The sequence below is a fragment of the Sorex araneus genome, chromosome 10 (genome assembly GCF_027595985.1).
Source record: "Sorex araneus isolate mSorAra2 chromosome 10, mSorAra2.pri, whole genome shotgun sequence".
In the NCBI taxonomy this organism is placed as follows: Eukaryota; Metazoa; Chordata; class Mammalia; order Eulipotyphla; family Soricidae; genus Sorex; species Sorex araneus.
Window position 1 is genome coordinate 44,687,758 of NC_073311.1, and position 15,557 is coordinate 44,703,314.

Genomic DNA, 15,557 nt, shown 5'->3' on the forward strand with positions numbered 1-15,557 from the left:
CTTCTTCCAGCTATTTATTAAGAAACCTTCTCATGCAAACGGAAAAAGGACGAACGAAGCAGGGACTAAGGACGAACGAAGGAAAAGGAACCAGGGGGAGCCCCTAGCTAGGCAGCTTCCCTCCTTATATACCTCTCGCTGCTTGTTTTCGCCCACGTGTCTGCATCTGATAGGTTAGTTACAGCTTATGGGCGTGGCAAGACATCCTGTTTCCTTATTAGGAATGGTTTTCGAAGCACACAGGTGTTGTTTACGAAGAAAGGTGCAATTTACAAGCACAGTGCAACTGTTGTTGCAAAGCACGGTCCCGTGGAGGCTCTCCACACAGATCTAAAATTTAATAAGATCCTGGTATTAAAGTCGGTTCAAAGACTGGACACGGACTAGTGTTTAGACTGTGACAGTGATGTAGAAATTATCACAGTCACTGTCACTGTTACTGTCATCCAGTTGCTCATCGATTGGCTGGAGTGGGCACCAGTAATGCCTCTCATTGTGAGACTTATTTGTTACTGTTTTTGGCCTATCCAATAGGCCACAGGTAGCTTGCCAGTCTCTGCCGTGGGGGTGCGATACTCTCGGTAGCTTGCTGGGCTCTCAGAGAGGGACGGAGGAATCGAACACGGGTCGGCCGCATGAAAGGCGAATGCCCTACCGCTGTGCTATCGCTCCAGCCCCATAGAAATAATAAGAAAAATAAATAATAATAATAATAATAATAATAATAATAATAATAATAATAATCCTGCTCTTAAAACATCAACCAAAGGGGGAAGAGAGAGCACTGTAGTTATTCAAAGGACCCCAGTATGTAAGTGTTTAGGTTATACCCAAACCTTCTGGGGGGGGCTAACATATGGGATTGGAGTAGAATCATTGTCTTTAAGAGCAACCTGGGAAAATAATAATGAAGAATTTGGAGAATTCTAATAGAGGTTTTTTTTTTATTGTTTTTGTGAAGCAAGATAGTTTTTATTTAAAGACATTTACTTAGAGAAATGTCAGAGAATAGAAAGAGGGAAATACATGTTCAGGAGTACATGCAGGCCATTTCCACAGAATGGGGAAAGTCACCCTGACGTAAGACAGCACACATCTCAGATAGGTAGGAATCAAAGAAGCAAGGCAAGGCTAAGTAAGTACACATCTCAAGAGGGGATGCAAGCAAGTTCACTTAATTTGAATGACATTTCTACATCCATAGAGATTGATTCATCTCCTTTGTTTAAATAACTGGCTCCTTTTTCTTGTGGATTTGGTGATCGAACTCAAAGAACTTGGAGGTAAAATGAAGTTAAATTGATCGCTTTGTAAAGAAAATCATTTCTTTCCAGACACTCAAAATGCTTTTTAAAAAGGAATAATAGAGCAAGAATTTTTTTCATCACATGATATCTGAAGCTTAACTACTCATGTAGACCGAAGGCCTATATATTTCAGAAGACTAAAAAACAGTGCTAGCTAAAAGATAATGTATTTTGAATACCTTAACATTAGCTTTTGAGATTTTTACCAAGAGGCAGCCCTAGAGTAGAAGAAAATATTGGCAATGTTTATCTGACTTGTAATGGCTTTAACATCGCAAAGTAATCAATGTTTTTTAAAAAAATCTAATTATAGGAAAGAAATTCGAGAAGGGACAAACTAAGCTTCTAGCCAAAAGGAAAAATTAAACAAATGAAAAATATGTGAAATATGCTCAAATTGATTACCCATTAAGACAATGGAAAATAAAACCATGAGACATGGCTAGATACTGACCAGATGGACACATTAAACAACAAAATACTAAGGACTGCTGAGGATGCGGAGCAATGGTTATGTAAATGATCTTGGTATGAAAGTAAGTCATTTGACATTATTTAGGAGAGTTGAAAGCCAATGATGCTCACCATAGCCATGCCACGGGACCCCACTCCAGGCTGTTTCACTCGGGGTGCCCTGGGTGGGGGGTGAGAGCCCTCCCCGCCCCAAGGGACCCATTCCCAGCAGCCAAAAACCTCCAGAACCCAACCGTTGCTATTCTCAAGGCCGCTCCTTGAATGCTGGGCCGATCCTCACCCATGAGTGAACCTATTAGTCGACCATACAGCCATATTCGCAGCCGAGCGACACATCATAAGACATACCCTACCCATAATCCAAGAGTACTGCACCAGATTTGATGGGGTTCAAATAGTAGGCAACCAATAATAGAGGGAAATATATATATATGTGCACATATATATATAATTTTATATATACAGATATATATACAAGTTCACAAGGCTCAACCTTTAACAACATGTTAGTGATATCTTATAGATCTTAATGGCCCCTGCCAAACAGAACAATCTTCGCTTTCTTTCCTCTATGGATACTTTTTTGTAGCATTTCAGCAGTTTTTCATAACAAACAATACAAAATATATTATTTTGGTTTTGCTTTGGGACAAGGATTGGGGTTTGGGATGGAAACATCCCAAATATGGTGGTGGGAAGGTGTAATGATAGTGGGATTTGGTGTTTGAATATTAAATGTAATCGAATACTGTGAACTACCTTATGAAATAAAAAAATTAAAAATAAATAAAGTAATTAATTAAAAAAGAGAAAATATTGAAAGCCTATATCTCAGCAATTCCACCACTTAACTGTCTTCCTTAGGTAGACAGACAGACAGAGACATATACACATTCACACACACATACACATACAATATGCCCACCATGCCCTGGTAGTTATCTCTAGTGATCTACATAACATTATGGATACAAGCGAAGGTCGAATGACTGAAAAAACTTGATATCATTATGAAATAAAATACAATACTGTTATGACAATTAACTGATTATAGTCACAGTTAACAATGTAGAATATTAAAAAATTATAACAGAGAATTAAATAAAGCAGATATAGGTTTTACCCACCATCTGAAAGTAGTGGGTTCTTACAAAACCTTTCTTAAACTGAAATAGTATAATATAATTCTGTTATGACAATTAATTGATTATAGTCACAATTAACAGTATGGAATATTAAAATAATAGCAGGGAGTAAAATTTTAAAAAAGATACAAGTTTTATCCACTATCTGAAAGTAGACACAATCTTTCTAAACTGAAATAGTATAAAGTGAAGAAACATTTACCACTAATTTATATGGGGAAAAGGTTTTGCCTTCCCAGACCTCCAAAATAAACTATTGAACAATGCTACATGAAATAAAAAAATATAGTAAAATTTAAAATATTATTATAAATATACAGCATATGTAACAGTTTCAGGGAGGTAGTTTGGTAGGGCAGTTCATTGCCTATAAGGACACACTGAACACTAAGGCTTTCATATTGTGTGGTCAAACTGAAAATTCTCTTTGAAATTTTCCCCCTTTTCCTCGTTGGGCATTGTCATTTACAAAGTTGCTGACAATCGAGTTTCAGGCATCCAATGTTCAGACTCCAAGCTCACTGCATCCCTCTACCAATGAAACCAGGTTCCTACCTGCCCTTCAACCTGACAGTTTTGAAGGTGAATCTGTGTTGCTTGGGTTCTGTGCCAACAGAAGCAGATACTCACTCAGGGTTTCCAAGAAGAGTGAAGTGTGTTGATCAAACTTTCAAAACTGGGGAGATATGCATACTTTTTAAAAAAAATGTGGAAGATGCATTTGAATGCTTCAAAGTACCACAGAGTAGAAGTCACCATAAGAACTAGCCATGCAGCTGCCTCTAGACCTTCTTGAGCTCCAGAAGTTCACCACGGTTCCCAGCTGTGGAGACATTCTCTGCTGATGGCTCAAAGCTGATCCTCAATGGGGGAATTACTCTTGGCCACAGAGACCTAGATACCCAGGTTCACAGCCCTCCCTGGCCTTGGCTTGTGTCTAAGAAGATAAAGTGCCAGACTACTTGCTGCAATTTAGGATACCTGTGAAGAGCTAGCCCTTCTCAGAGACCCCTGTGGAGTTGGCTACAACCTCATTGTGTACCAGCTCCTCCATCTGCTCAGTTGACCTTCCTGACTTTTCCAAGATAGCTCCCTGACCTTCCATTTTTGTATCCGTTGACAGGATTCTGGCAGCCTTGATCGGCTCCTTTTGAGGGAAAACAAAGGAGCTGTTAATGAGAAGGAACACTTTGGAGCTTCTAGAATGCTGGCACCAGTCTATTTTAAAATTACAGTGATAGTCTCTCTGAGTTGCATCACCATGTTGTACAATCATATGTTTGGATCTTCTTTGCAAGAGTTAGATTTCACAAATCTGATATTTGGTAACTAGGGAGATAGCACCAGGAGTGCATGCCTTGCGGGAAATTGTCCATCAGCCCTGCTGAGTGTGGTTCTGGTCATTGCCAGCTCTGCCAGGTTCAAGGTGTAAGCAGATTTGGCAGAGGTGGAGAGAGAGACAGGCAAACAGAGACAGGCAGAGACAGTGAGAGAGAGTGGGAGAGAGAGAGAGAGAGAGAGAGAGAGAGCGCAAGAGATTTTCTATTCTTATTAGGTCCCAGTTATCATAACAGCGTATCTACCTTCATTAACATCATTTAAACCTGACTGAGTTTTCCCTAACACACTACCTCCAAATACTATCATATTGGAGGCTAAAGCTTTAACAGATGGATCTGGAGGACAGTTACATTCAATTCACTGCATAGCCAACAAATCAACAATTAAAATTATTTGGTATCAAGACATAAGTCAGACAACTCAAACTAATAAAGTCTTACTGAGAGATTTTTAAAGCCAAAGAAACACACCAAAATATTTAGGCAAATGTTGGAGAGATAGTACAGTGGGCAGGGCATTTTCCTTGTGGTGTCCAGTCCAGATTTAATCCCCAGCATTATATACTAAATCCAGAGTCCCTCTACAAGTTATCCATGAGTGCAGAGTCAGGAGTTAGCCTGAGCACTTCTGAGTGTGTCTCCCAAGCCCAAAATAAATAAGTAGCTGGAAAGTTGAACAATTGCTCATACAAAAGGCTTTTTAGAAGTGCTCCTATTCATTCATATATTCAAATTCATGAACACTACATACAGGGATTATATATTAAAGGACATGGCGAACCATCGGCAGTAAACAGACACCACATCCCAGTTAAACTTTTCCTGGATAAAAGAAAAGGCAGAATCAAAGAGGAGGAAAATATCTACAAAATGACAGCCATGGGTTTGATGTTGCTTAAACAGTAATTTGGCTTTGAAGAACTTATCACATCCTCCTCAAAACCCCGCTGAGAAATTTCTATTAAATCACCTTTCTAGCTCCTACACCTGAAAATTGTCAGTGAGCATTGTCTAAAACCAACGCCAAACTTTTTTTTTCTGGATCTATCACATAAAACAGTGCCCTGGCACAGTGGACCCTTCTTGAGTATCCATCATTTGCAACCGTCATCCCAAGCCTATACAAAGGTTATAAAAAGACCAAGATTTTCATCTTCTATCACTGGCACTCCTGGACAAACTGAAGAATTGGAAGAAATACTCATTGGCTCCATTTTTAACTTACTCAAACTCTGTGAGGCAGCTGGCAAAAACCTGATGAAATCAAATGTTCAGAGGCCGTGAGAGACTCTGCCACCTCAGCCTCATGAAGCTTTTGTTTTAGCCGAATCCTGGCCTTATCACCTCATCTGTCACTCAGATTTCCCCCATCCACCCACAAATCCTCCAGGATTTATTGCAGATGTAGCAAGCTTGCTGGAAATAATGGTACAAGCAAAGAGGCTAGTCGGCTATCGACTCCAAGCTCTGGGTAATACCAATGGGAAATTATTTGCACAAAAGGTGCGTTGGGGTGACAAATGAAGAGAAGGCAGCCCATTGAAGATGCAAGGAAGGAGACAAAGCTAACACACTAATACCAAGCCACTAGCTTTATCTGATTACGTTTTGGGACTTTGGCCTCCCCACAGTCCCGCTTGGGGCCTCCCCCACCCACCAGCACTTTGGGGTGAAAGACACAGGTTGCTTTCTTTGGAGTGCAGTGTACCGTGAAATGGTAATCTAGAGAATGACTACATTTATATGAACCACAGAGTGTTTTTAACGCCCCACAAGAAAAACAATTTTCAGATCTGCATTAAATTTGTTTTTACATCTTGCACTAAAGGAAAACGTAGCAGTGAGAGGAAAGCATTAAGATATGACAAAGGGAATTAAGATTGATTTTTATCCAGAAAGTAATTGGGGGGGGGGATTTATTTTCGATAACATCTTTCTTGGACTCCGCTCAGACTCGATTTAGGAAAGCATTCAGAACAAGGGTAAATCCGTTCTTCACCCCTGCTTTTGCAGAAGCAAATGGGTTTTCATTTTGCCACTTCTATCCGGGAGCTGTCCCACTTTGCGGTAACTTCTTGCATTCATCTGTTGTTATTTTCACTCAGTGGTTTCCCCCGCCAAGCAGGTGACATCTCTGGTTTCCTTGTGATGTGAAAGGGGCACAGAGCCCTTCATTAGGAAGCCTTTTCCTCTCAGAGTGAGGAGAAATTCCCTGATCTGAGTTTATACTCTTTTGCTACTTTCATTTTCACAGAAACAAAGTGGACTCTTTTAATCCATATTCCAACCGGCCGCTAAGGCTTTCAACAGATAAAGTCCAGACTGACTTGCTCCCCCCACCCCCAGTCCTTTCTGAAGTATTTTTCTTCATATTTGGTGAAAGGCAGAGGAAAGGATAAACTATGAAATATGTGCATCATTATACATGCCCAAATGTGGTCTCAAGGTGAGAGATGAACGTGTGAAGTGTCAGTTTTAAAAATAAATGAACTTTCTTGGGGGCTGGAAAGATAGCACAGCGGGTAGGGCGTGCACGCGGCCGACCCGGGTTCTAATCCCAGCATCCCATATGGTCCCCTGAGCACCGCCAGGGGTAATTCTTGAGTGAAGAGCCAGGAGTAACCCCTGTGCATAGCCGGGTGTGACCCAAAAACCAAAATAAATAAATAAATAAATAATAAAAAAATAAAAATAAATGAACTTTCTTCAGAGTGTAACCATGCCATCTTCATCTTACATAAAGATGCAGCTTAATTATGTATATAACGAGGGGCCAAATATGACTCAGCAATAGAGAGCATACCTTGCCTGCATGAGGCCTGGATTTGATCGTTGGCACTAAAAAATTGTATAGGAAGGAATGAAGTAGACTTTCTTACTCATCAATCTAAATATCCTTGTTTATTTCAGTAGCTTTCAATTCATTCATTCCACCCAGTAGATTAATCTTACCAAAAGCTATGCTCAGGCCAACTGAACATATTTCATTTTATGCCCAATTTCATCTTTAAATTTCATAAAAACAAATTTTAATTAAAAAACCAAACAAATGAGAATTTGTTGACTGGCTAAAACAAGTTTCCACTTAGATATAAATTTTTCCAAGAACAGTGTCGACATTTTTATTAATTTGTTTATTTTCTTTTTTTTAGTAATCAACATAATTTGGGCTAAATGCCAATATGCTATAAGAAATTGTACTCAATCCCAATTTTTGCAATTCTTTCTTTTCCAATCTTTTGTTCTTTATCATTCCATTAAACTAAGACCTAGCAAGACAAAACCTGGGATACAACCCAAAAGTTTGTGTCCAGCTTTTGCAACTCTAAGACCACCCAAACATTATTTTATTTATTTTTATTTTTTTCTTTCGAAAGTGTTTATTGAAAGATGTAAGTTTTCCTGAAGCAGTTTTACTGCATCTCATAATTTTTTTTTAATTTTTAAAATTTTATTGAATCACCGTGAGATAGTTACAAGCTTTAATGTTTGGGTTACAATCTCACAATGATCAAACACCCATTCCTCCACCAATGCATGTTCCCCACCACCAATATCCCAGATATACCCCCCTTCCCACCCTCCCCCTGCCTCTAAGGCAGACAATATTCCTTATACTCTCTCTATAATTTTGGGCATCATAGCTTGCAACAACATTTTAAGTTCTTACTTATTTAACTTGATAAGTTACTTATTTAACTTATTTAACTTGATGGGCATGTCCTATCATATATACATGTATTCATGTTGTAGTTGCAACATGGTTAAAAGATATATCAGAGAACAGGCTCCTGCTTTGATATTTAGAATACCTGTGATTCTTTAGAAAGCTATGTGTATAAATACTTAACCTGTAATATTTCTTTGCTCTTCACTTGTTGACTTTTATTACACAATCCTTTTGAAATAAGCTTAATAAAAGATTATTTGCAAGCCAATAAAATTTTACCGGTGTTATCCATTGTTAACATGCCCTGGTTCTGACCCATGGCTGGTGTTGAGTCACAGAACTGGAACTGTTTTTCAAAGAAGAGGTCTCAGAAGGCAAGCTTCGGAGATATTCTTATTCCTCAAATTACCTCCCAGCAGATTCAAGGAGCACAACCTTTCATTCTTTCCTGATGATCCCTGTGCATTGCTCTGTCTTGTCATGCATGATTGGTCAATCCTTAAGGTTTGGTTTAAATCTTCAGTTTAGCAACCCCACTTCTAAATGTAGGGTGAAAAGAATTGTTTTCTGTGTTTTTATGTTCCATTTTTTTTGTTTCCCTCCCTGCCCCGAGCAGAGCCCTGGCAGCCGAAGACCTCCAGAACCCAGCCACAGCCATGCTCAAGACCATTCTCCACATGCTTGGACGAGCCTCACACATGAAGGAACTGGCAGAGGAACCCAGGTGTGCAGGACCCGGGGCTGAGATCTCCAAGCCTGCTCGGATGGGAACTGGGCCTTTTCCGCCCAGGTCATCCATTTTCCAGTAGATAGGCGGCCACACCCAGAAGCTGCCCCCAGTGCTGTGTAATCCCATCAATGGCCAACATTCAGAGACTATAAAACCAAGCTCCCAGAAGTGACATTTTATAGCCTAGTTCTCCCTCTCGCAGAACCTTGCAAGCTACCGAGAGTTTCCTGCCCACATGGGAGAGCCTGGCAAGCTCCCTGTGTTGTATTCATATGCCAAAACCATTAACAATGATGGGTTTCATTCCCCTGACCCTGAAAGAGCCTCCAACATGGCATCATTGGGAAGGATGAGTAAAGAGAGGCTTCTAAAATCTCAGAGCTAGGACGAATGGAGATAATACTGAGACCGCTCGAGAAAAATCGATGATTAAGGGGGTGATGATGATGATGATGATGGTCTTTCTATCAATTTCTTTTCCAATGAGATTAAATCAAAAAAGAGTATTAGATAGTCTAATGAGATAAACAAAATAAGTGTGCTCAAGCAAATAAACAAACAATCCAGCAATTCCAACCCTAATCTTCATAAGGCAATCCTTCCTCTTAGCTACATCTTCCATATTTCTAAAAAGCTCTTCTTCAGTTAAGTCAATTTTAGACTTTTTTTTATTGTCCTCCTAACTGGAAAGATGAAAATATATCATTTTTATATCGTTTTGGACTATATTCCCTCCCACATTATTCCAATTGATAGAATATGCTCTTACCAAATCAATACTAGGCATTGCCATGTCTAAGACAGTATTATTGGCTGAGTCAAGTTGTGAACAACATTTTTTCCTTTTGCCCAACTTCTATCTTGAGTTTACTTTTTAATTTTTCCATTTGTATTGATTTCAATACTTACACATTTGCAATTCTCTCCTAACTCCCCAACTTAATTTAAAGTATCATTCCAATATTCTTCTTGAGTCAGTTACTTCCACACTAACTTCTTCTTACATGGATAGTCTTCATTTGACAACCTTAAGAGTTATCATCTTGGGATTTATAATTGTTTTTATCCTAACCATTAATTAACTGGCAATGCATCTAAGGTTTTACTTCTGGAGCTTTAATTCTCTTCCATTACTCTAAGAGCCTGGTCCTATACAGCACTATACCGTGTTGATTACTATGGATTTATTGAACAGTTTAAAGTCAGGAGACGTGATACCTTTTATCTTCTTTCTTAGAATAACTTCAGTTATTCAGGAGATTCTATGTTCCTATAAAAATTATAGTAGTGTTTATTAGATGCCCTTGAAGAATAACTTGTAAATTTTTATAGGAATAGCTTTAAATTCATGTAGTGGATACGATAGTCATTTTAACAATGCTATGTACTCCAACCCATGAATATAAAATATTCTTTTATTTATTTTAGTAATGCACAGACATCAAGTGTCCATCCTTGAGATGACCACACATATAATGAAAGCTCAGCTGGAATCTTGTGAAACATTCCTAAGCCAGAATGATCCAGTGAAGCCATTCCTAGATTTCCAAATCTCAGCAACAGAGTGAGATCATGAATGTCTGATGTTGTAATCTGTTAAATCTTAGAATAATTGTTACACATTAACAAATGTTAATATGTAGCCGTTTGTCAGATATGCCTTGCAAATATTTTTCTTAGTTTACGGTTTTTCTTTTTGCTTCTTTAGTTGTTCTTTTGAAGTGTGCATTTTTAATTTATGAGGTACATTTTACAGTTGTTCTCCCAGTGTGTACTTTCTTTTTTTTATATCCAACAAGAAGACATAACTTTATTAATGATAGAAACAGTACAAATTTCAAACCAAGCTACAGTTACTCCTTTGAAACACCTAAAAAAGGGTCTCCATTTTTTCAGATGGCTACATTGTTAATTCCATAATAGCATTTACAATATCAATACTGTTGTTCTTCAGGGCTCCGACTGCCTTTGCTCTTGACACATTTGCTTGTGACATGACCAATTCAACATCCTTAACTTCCACACCCGTTTCATCAACCTCTTCCTCTTCACTCTCCTCTTGTACAGGTGGACTCGGTGTGTTTTCTTGAATGTTTGAGACAGCTTCACCTTGAACTTTGAATTTCTCAGCAGCTGCTAGCTGTGCTTGTTGAGATAAATCTTCGATCTTTGCTTCCCCCGAAAACTATGTAGGTATCTGAAGCTGGGCTCTTATAGACATCTGGTTTTGTGATGACAAAGAGGATATTCTTAGACTTTCGGATTGTGACTCTAGTAACCCCTGTAATCTGTCGAAGACCCAGTTTGGACATAGCCTTCCATGCCTTCTTTTCACTTCGGCTCTGTTTTGCTCTACTGACTGGTTCTTCATTGATCTCAGCTGCTGCTGCCAGCTAAGCTTGCTGTGTGGTTGCCTGTGTGGAATCCTGTTCCTTGAATTCTGGTACTGATTCATCACCATCAGATTCTGTTCCAGATCCTGTCTCAGCCTGGGGCTGTGGCAACTCCTGCTCGGTGGCAGGGACGGTTTCGGTGGCTTCACGGGGCATTTTGTGCGGGGAACCAAGACGGCGGCAGAAAGAGAAGGAGCGAGAGCGTGACCCCTAGTGTGTACTTTCAATTGTGAAAATCATGTCTGATTTGAGAAATATATGCCTGTAACTCAGTGCCACAAAGGTTTTCTTCCAGAAGTTTTATAATTTTAGGTCTTACAATTAAACATTTAATTTTATTGTTTATTTATTTTGGCTTTTGGGGTCACACTCCGCGATGCTCAGGGGTGACTCCTGGCTCTGAACTCAGGAGTCACTCCTGACGGTGCCTGGGAGACCATATAGCATGCCGGGGATCAGCCAGGTCATCTGTATACAAAGCAAAAGCCCTCCTGCCTGTACTATCACTCCAGTCCCTTGATTAATTTTAAATAAAAGTTTGTGCATCGTGTGAAGTAAGGGTTAATGTCTATTATGATTTTATTATTATTTTTATATATGTAAACATTTGGTGCTATTTCTCCACAAATACCTTAGAAATTTTGACCATATGGTGTTTATTTCTTGACTGTCTATTCTAATCTTATATTAAATGTCTGACCTTATGCCCACATAACACTTTTTTTTATAGCAAGCTTTGGAATAATTGGCATAAGCTCACAAACTTTGTTCCTTTTTTCCAAGATTTTTTTTTTGCTATTCTAGATACAGTGACTTTCATATACATCTTAGAATCAGCCTATCAATTAGTCTTTTAAAGTATATTAGGATTATAATTTGCATTGCACTTACCAATTTGAAGAGAACTGCTATTATAATAACATGGGTTTTTCCAACCTACAAACATAATTCTGTCTTTCCCTTTTCTTTTAATATATCTCTGCAATGGATCATAAATAAACTTTGGAGTATCCATGAAATAGAAGCATGTCTGACCTGACCCTTTAAAAAAAAAAACAGGCCTTCCTAACTTTACATTAGTGTTATAACCAGATTAGACCACTTAAAATATAGGAAGTCCTGCTATATCTAGCCTACTAGAATTCCATAGCCTTACCAACTTTACATGTGCTTATCACACTTTCACTTGGTCACAATCATCTAAGACAAAGCCTATTATATTTTATTTGGTTTTAGTTTGGTTTTTGAAGCACAGTGCTAGTGCTCAGAGATCTCTCCTGGCAAGCTCTGGGGACCACAGGGGGTGTCGGTAAACTGCATGCAAGGTAAATACCTGTGTCTATGAACCCCACAAAGCCTATTTTTGTAATAAAAATGTTGAACACCTCATGTATCTTATTGAATACTATACTAAAACCAAACATGATGAAGAAAGGCAAAATCACTGACACAGTACCTGAAGAGCAGACTGATGACTTCACTCTCAGTGTCTGTGTTGCAAGCCATAATACCCCAAAGTAGAGAGAGAGTATGGGGAATACTGTCCGCCATGGAGGCAGGGGAAGGGTGGGAAAGGGGAGGTATACCCAGGATTTTGTGGTGGGGAATGTGCACTAGTGGAGGGATGGGTATTTGATCATTCCAAACATGAAAGCTTGTAACTATCTCATGGTGATTTCAATAAATTCACTCTAGAGTATGGGCTGTATCCCTGGGTCTTATGTGGCAGACCTGAAGCTGTGGCTCCTGCCTTTGCCCACCATCATGAGAGAGCATCGTACTGTGAGATACCGTCCCTGGGTAGAGATCAAAGTACAGCAAATATGGAATAAGTACTGCTTTCACTCCCTGGCAAAAATGTAAAAAGTGCAGATCAAACAACAATAAATTGGGGTTGCCTATAATTTTAGTATCATTACTACCCTCTCTAAATGAATAATTATTAATCTCATAAAAATGTAGATACAAGGGCCAGGGGAATTGCCCCATAGCTGGAAGACTGCTTCATGAGCAGAGGGGAGAAGGCAGATGGAATAGAGAAGGGATCACTAAGAAAATGATGGCTGGAGGAACCAGTTGGGATGGGAGATGCGTGCCGAAAGTAGATAATGGACCAAACATGATGACCTCTCAGTGTCTGTGTTGCAAGCCATAATACCCCAAAGTAGAGAGAGAGTATGGGGAATACTGTCCGCCATGGAGGCAGGGGAAGGGTGGGAAAGGGGAGGTATACCCAGGATTTTGTGGTGGGGAATGTGCACTAGTGGAGGGATGGGTATTTGATCATTCCAAACATGAAAGCTTGTAACTATCTCACGGTGATTCAATAAAATTTTTTTAAAATGTCAGGTCAGTCTTTAATTCAATTGATATCACTGCAAATATGCTTTTTTCCCCCCCTTAAAACTTATTTGCTCAGATTGGCACCTGAATACAATCCATAAAACTGCATAGATTGATACTTTTTTTGCTTCTAATTTTTTTCTTTCTTAATGTCACTGAGGAAAGTTTTGTTGAACAAGTTCATAGCAATAACTCACATGTTATCTTCGTGTTATGCTCCCTACAGCGCTTCTGTAATAGTCTTAGTTTTGCCAAAAATATCTCTCTTTCTAAAAAATCAATTATTTTAGGCACAGTATTTTACAATACTGTTAATGATAGGATTTCATGAGTAATCCAGTCCAACATCGCATCCTTCCCCAGAGGTCCACTTCCCTCCATTGTTGTCCCAATGTCCCTCCATACTCCTATGGTAATCTTCCTAATGAACGCCAGTGCTGTTTGCTGCTTTTAGCATGATACTCTCCATATCCACCCACATAGAAGTAAATTCCACCACTTGAACTTTTTTTTTAATAACCGAATAGTATTACTTTGTGTATATGTACCTTAGTTTCTTAATCCAGCCATCTGTTCTTGGACAATCGGGTTGTTTTCAGATTTTGGCTATTGTGAATTATACTTTCATGAACATCACTGTATCACTGTTTCACTGTCATACTGTTGTTTGTCGATTTACTCGATCGGGCGCCAGTAACGTCTCTCTCTCTCTCCCTCTCTCTCTATGTGTGTAATAACACAAAAAAGAAAAGATAGGGAGCGGGAGGAGCACCTCACCGCACTGAGCCAGGCACAGGGCCCAGGGCAGCGGCACTGTCTCTCCCACCACCTGCGTTCGGTAGTCTCCAGCTGCTTCCCCACCCCGGGAGGCTGATGACGATGATGAGGCAGGTGAAGGAAGGAACGGAGCCAGGCTGTTTGGTCTCAATCGCAGTTTATTCCATTCCCATCTCCATTCTCCTCTGATTCTCCTCCTGCTTCTTCCTCCGCCATGCTACTTCATTCTCCTTCTCCTCTCGATATCCGTCTCGATCTAGCTTCCCCAGATCAAGCACTGGCATTCACCCCGGTACTGGCCTGGACTGGCCCTAAGCCTTGACCGCACTCACCCAGCCCCCTCTCACCGCCTGTAAAAGCCCCTCTCTATCCGATGCACTGATGCACTGGGGCTTACACAATAGGTGTGGTTACAATCAATAGGGGGCAAAGTTCTCTCCCTTAGGGGATGCTTTCACTAGGATAGAATCTCTCTCAGCAGGACATCCGCCCAAGAGTGGAATCCTATGGGTGTGTTTCTCCTCTCTTTGTCCGACTAACATATAAGTATTCATATTATAAATCATTTTGTATGGACATAGCAAGAGATGCATTAAGCTTATAGAATTGCTCTCCGGGGGTCACCTAGATCTCAGACTACAGCGCTCAGGCCAGATTAGTCTTTCCTAGCCCTAGCAGGGCCCTAGTCTCATCCTTGCTTTTGGATCATGACATGACATGACATGCCCATGACCAAGCTCTTAACATATAGTTAAGCATTAGGCACTTTGGCCAGGCCCATCTCGATGCCAGGGTAGCACATAACTCACCGCTTGCCCTGGGTCCATCTCATCCCTCGTTGGGACCCTTCTTTTGGGGTGCTAGGAAGTAAGGCCAGCTGAGGCTTAAGTCCAGAAAGCAGATGCCCGGGAGTGAACAATATTTGAAGCCAATTAAAATCCCATGTTATCAAAGCATATTAACAACTGTCTTTCTTTGTCCATACAAAAAGGATATTGTTTTAAGGTAAACTATTCAAAAGACATAAGAGGAGAAAGATAATATTAACTTACAATACAAGTACACTGTCCTAGCAAGGTCTGACCTTACAAATTAACAGAGTCTGATTAAAGGAAGAGCAGATAAACTGGTAGAAATGGTTACAGATAAACAAAGGAATGGGAGTGACTTGGGAGCACTTTGATTGGCGTGACTGATATACCTAAGCTCCTAGTGGCAAGGGGGAAAGGACAAACCAATGATATCCAACATCTATGTACATATATATATTTCTCTATATATAGAATATAGAGTACTATATATTTGTAGAATATATAGTACATAAATATATATCTTTCTATATATATGTACATATATATCCCTTTATCATCATCATTAT

The 15,557-nt window shown here is 39.6% G+C and overlaps 1 pseudogene; it reads right to left on the reverse strand.

Annotated features, from left to right (window-relative positions):
• Positions 1-10,462: 10,462 nt before the first annotated feature.
• LOC101555079 (nascent polypeptide-associated complex subunit alpha-like) lies at positions 10,463-11,223 on the reverse strand (annotated as a pseudogene).
• Positions 11,224-15,557: the final 4,334 nt, after the last annotated feature.